This window comes from Octopus bimaculoides, chromosome 25 (genome assembly GCF_046866305.1).
Source record: "Octopus bimaculoides isolate indiv1 chromosome 25, ASM4686630v1, whole genome shotgun sequence".
Classification (NCBI taxonomy): Eukaryota; Metazoa; Mollusca; class Cephalopoda; order Octopoda; family Octopodidae; genus Octopus; species Octopus bimaculoides.
Window position 1 is genome coordinate 29,371,117 of NC_142952.1, and position 5,923 is coordinate 29,377,039.

Genomic DNA, 5,923 nt, shown 5'->3' on the forward strand with positions numbered 1-5,923 from the left:
TGAAATTTTGGGGAGGGATGGGACTCGTTGATTACTTTGACCCCAGAGCATGACTGGTACCTCTTTCATCGACTTTGAAATGATGAAAAGCAAAGTCTACCTCAGTGGAAATTAAACTGAAAACTTAGAGACGGAAGAACAGCAATGAAATAGTCCTTTCTACAATAGGCACAAGACCTGAAATTTTGGAGAGGGGTGGGACTAGGGATGGTTACATTGACCCTAGAGCATGGCTGGTACTTATTTCATCGACTCCGAAAGGATGAAAGGCAAAGTTGACCTTGGCGGCATTCGAACTCAGAACGTAAAGACGGCGGAAGAACAAAAAATGAGATAATAAGAGCTGACAGCAATGGGGGAAGAAAGAGAAACGAAAACATTTTAAAATGCATCGCAGCCTACGGGAAGAGTGGGTGAGTGAGAGGGAGTTAAACGGCTCGATATGATGCAGCTTTTGTAAAGGAAGATATTAATAATCAATACTTTGCAGTGTTGTGTATGAATGATAACAACAAAAAAGACAATAACAACAACAACAACGACAAGGATGAGAGCAACAAAATGAACAACAATAGCAGGGACGTCTGCTTAAAGAAAACATCGAAATAAATAAATAAATAAATAAAACTAACAACAACAAACAATAACAAAATAAAAAATTGAACATCAATGAGAACTATATGAGTAATTTAGCTCCTGCGTTTTGTTCAGCAATCATTTATAGCTATTAAAACAGCTTTTTACTTTAATGCAGTTGAGTGAACAATATGGCTGACTTGTCTATAATTCACAGGAATCCGCGATTGATTTGTCAAGCAGTTAGACATGCTGCATGGATTATATACACCTGTGTGCATTTGTCTGTGTATGTATTATAAATAAATGGAGGAGAAGCGCCATAAGAAATGCGTTAGTGAATTAGTGACGGAGTTTCTGTTAGTCTTCATGCAATCTGTCTAATCTGGAGTAACGCGTTCGAGTTTCACTTGAGTGGAGAATATATTGTCGTTGATTAAAAAGTCATACCATTTGCTTGTTTTTTTTTTTTTAAATAAATTTCTTTGTAACTTTATCAGATTTAAGAATTTAAAGAGGCTGTAAGAAAGAAAATTCTAAAGAAAAATACAAATACATGTCGATTTATCAAAATCATATACACTCAATTTAGGAACACTATAAATATATACATACGTACATTCACACACAAGCACGCAGATTTCTTCAACTTTAATAAATATTATATTACTCTGCTGCTTGTATTCGAGTACTATTTTTCCCACCTTGTTTTGCATCCCTGTGCCAGTGTCTACTTGTGTGTGTGTATACATACATACATACACACATACATTTATACATACATACATATGTGTGTGTGTGTGTGTGTGTGTGTGTGTGTGTGTGTGTGTGTGTATAAAAACGAAGTTGAAAAATTTATTGGTATTATATATATATTATAGATTATATATATATATGTATATATTTATATATATATATATTATATATGTATATTATATTATATATTATATATATTATGTATATATATTATATTATATATATATATTCACTATTATACGTTTCATTTCGTAATAGGAATTACAGAGTTTTCCATATTAGATAATTGACATGCTCCAGCATAACCACGGCCGTATGACTGAAACGAGTAAAAGAAAATATATATAAAGGAGAAGTGTAATAGCTCTTATTTCCAGCAATGTAAATGTCTCTAACACGCTAGTCATATTCAGAGACAATTATAGTATTCCTTCTAAGTAAAACATTACACACTGCTGTCTATATATATATGTATATACGTATGTATATAGAATACTTTATTTTGATTGAATCAGCAGTCTCTAGTCACTTTGAAGTTTGTTTGTCGAAACTCAGAGTAAGTCTCCTAGATTTTAGTCCTGAAGTGGGTACTACGTTGGTCATTTCATTCAAAAGGTTTGATAGTATTTTTGTTTGTAAGGTTACTAATGCTGTGTTTGAAATCTCCTTTCTGCAGAGGTGAGCTGGAGCTATCAGGTTCCTTTTGAAAGGGCTCTACCGCGGCTCCATTCACCAGGTTATCGTCGCACTGGACTGGAAAGTAAGAAGGGGGGAAAATGGGAGTCCGGACAGGGTTAACCATCATGTATTTTAGCTTTTTACGTATTATGTTTCATGAATTATATTGGTTCAAAGTTTGGCACAAGACCAGCAATTTGGGGAGATGGGTTAAGTTGATAACAATGACGAATTGTTCAACTGGTTTTTATTTTATCGACCCGAAGAGAAAAATAAAGGCAAAGTCGACTATGGCGGAATTTGAACTCTAAACGTAAAGACGGACGAAATGCCGTTAAGCATTTTGCCCTAAATTCTAACCATTCTGCCAAGTCACCGCTTTCGAGAGGATAAACGGCAAAGTCAACCTTAGCGTAGTTTGAACTCAGAACATTTAAGCCGAAAGAAATACCGCCAAACTTTTCGTCCGGATTGCTAACGATTCTGCTGGTGTGACGCCTTAACAATGATGATCCTTTCTTATTTTGACACACAGCCAGCAATTTTGAAGCCGACTACATCGACCCCAGTGTTCAACTGGTACTTTTTTCATCGGATCCCGGAAAAATGAACAGCAAGGTTGACCTCAGCGGAATTTGAACTTAGTACGTAAAAAAAGCCGGAAGAAATGATGCTAAGCATTTTGTCCGTCGTGCTACATATAAAAAAAAAGAAGCAAAAACAAAAAGCAAAATAACAACAACAGATAGTAAAGGTTTGACGATCGCTTCAATAGGTGTGATGGACCGTAAGTCGATATAATATAAATAGCTTCGCTAATCTGTGTGTTTTGCTAAGGAGAAAAACCGTATTTCTTTGGCATCATCTTTCATAATATTTATTGTCTATTTCCATAAAGACTGCGGCAACATCATACAGATATATTTTGCAGTGTTCATTGTTCATTGTTCAGTTCTGCTTTTTTGTTTTTTTTTCTACCATTTTTTTTCTTTTTTTTTTTTCACGACACAACGAAAATGAAAAATGAAAAAAAAATTATAAATAAATAAATAAAAACGTCCCCGACGAATAATAACGATAATAATAATAATAATAATAATAATAATAATAATAATAATAATAATAATAATAATAATAATGATAATAATGATAATGACGATAGGGATAATTAATGAATAAATAAAACAATCTGTTGCCTATCTCTCCCTCTCTCTCTCTATCTGTAAATATACATATATACAAATAAATAAATACATACATACGTGCATATATACACACTATCTCTCCCTCTCTCTCTCTATCTGTAAATATACATATATACAAATAAAAAAATACATACATACGTACATATATACACACATATATACATACAATCCATAAAAAATAAATAAAGATATATATGTGTGTATATATATGTACGTGTGTATATATATATATATATATATATATGTGTGTGTGTGTATATGTATATATATATATATATATATATATATATATATATATATGTATGTATGTATCTATGTGTGTGTGTATGTGCGTATGTGTATGTGTGCGTGTGTATGTGTGCGTGCGTGTGTGTTTATCAAAACTATTGGTACTGATAGTCTTCAGCAGCACTCGTATCTATCTCTCCATCTGTCTGCTTGATTCGTATGTACAGCTATGTGTTTCTCTCTATATAAAGATATACATACAAGTATACATATATATATATACATATATACACGCATGCATGCATCTATGTATAGATATATGTACATACACACACACACATATACAAATATATATACATATATGCATACACACGTATATATATATATATATATATATATATACACATATAAAGATATATAATGTACATACATGCACACACATAGACACATATACACACATATATACACATGCATATCCACATATCCACATATACACATATATGCACACACGTGCACACATGTATATATACACACACGCACATACATATCATAAAATAAGTAGTTAATAGTGTTGTATTTTCTTTTAGTTTATCTTATGTGGCTATTTGATGATCGCTTCCATTCAAACGAAACGCCATTACTATTCCATCTTCGTTTTTTTTTCCCTACTGATACCCTTGTTTGTTTTTTACTGTATTTATTTATTAGGTTTCCTATAACGTCGTATGCTTTTATAATCTTTTTATTTTACCTCTTTGGTATGTTTTGGCCTGGAAATAGGATCGTTTCTTACTTCAAACAAACTTCTGTTGTGTTTTTAGTGTTTTAACTTACACAAAACATAGTTTTTATTAAAAAAAAAAGGAACTAAAAAACAGAACTCCCAAAAAAACGAAACGAAACAGCAATGACTTTATAATACTTGTTTATGGACAGCCTCATATGTAAATATATATATTTCTCTGCATGTGTGTGTGTGTGTGTGCTGTTTATATGTCTCTGTATATGTATAATAATAATGTCTATATGTATGCAAACCTACATGCAAACATATGTGTATATGCATGTGTTTATATTATGTATATATGTATCTATCTAACTATATATATATCGATATAAACATACATATATACATGTATATATATATATATATATATATATATATATATATATATATATATATATATATATATATATATATACATATATATATATATATATACATACATATATACATATACATATACATATATATACATATATACATACATATTTATGTACACATACATTAAACATATGTACATATGTACACAAACATTTATCTTAGAAATAAAAATGACCTAAAACTAAAAATTTTAGCTGCTTCCATATATATATATGTATATATATATATATATATATGTGTGTGTGTGTGTGTGTGTGTGTGTGTGTATGTGTAATGTGTGTGTGTATGCATGTATGCACATATGCATGTATGTATATACTAACTTATAGACATAAATATGTATGAATATATGAATATTTATATACATACATACAAACACGCATACACAGATATAGATAAACACATATGTGCAGGTATATACACACATACATATATACATATTTATATGTACATATTTATATATACATATAGAGCAACATATGATTTACACAAACATTTATCTTAGTAATAAAAAAAATGACAGGAAGCTAAAAATAGCAACCTGCCTGTATATGTATGTATGTATGTATGTATGTGTGCGTGTGTATATATGTATGTATATGTATGCGTGTGTATGCATATATGTTTGTATGTATGTATGTATGTATGTATGTATTTGTCTGTCTGCCGGTCTGTATGTATGTATACGAACACACACACACAAACACATACAAATATACACACGTGTATTTACATGCACTTACACTCAATGTGTATATATGTTTTTGTACCTATACACACATGCAATCACGTGTTTTCACATATACAAATTACATGCACACATACGCACACACACCCACGCATGTATATATGTATATACATACATACACCTACGCATTGATACCAGTGTGTGCTTAAAACTTTTTCCTTCAATCAAACAATCGTTTTATTCCTGTTGTATTTCACAATTTACTACTATTCTGATATATATTTATTTATTTACCATTTTTTATGTCCTCTTTTCTTATGTTTATAGTCTATTTCTATTTGTTTCCTAATTCCAAACATCTTCATTGTCTATTTTATCCATTTCCTTCTCGAACACCTTTTATTCCTCTCCTCACCTCATCTCTACGACAGACACCATCTCATCTAACCTTAATACGTTCGCTTGTTTGCTTGCTCATCTTATGTCTTCTCACACTGCCCACACCACCACAAACCCATCCTGACACCCTGACTCTTATTTTTTTGCTTTTATTCTTCGTGTTCTCCATCAAACCATTCTTATGCTCATCATTAATGTTGGTAAAAATATATTTATTCCTCTATTTTT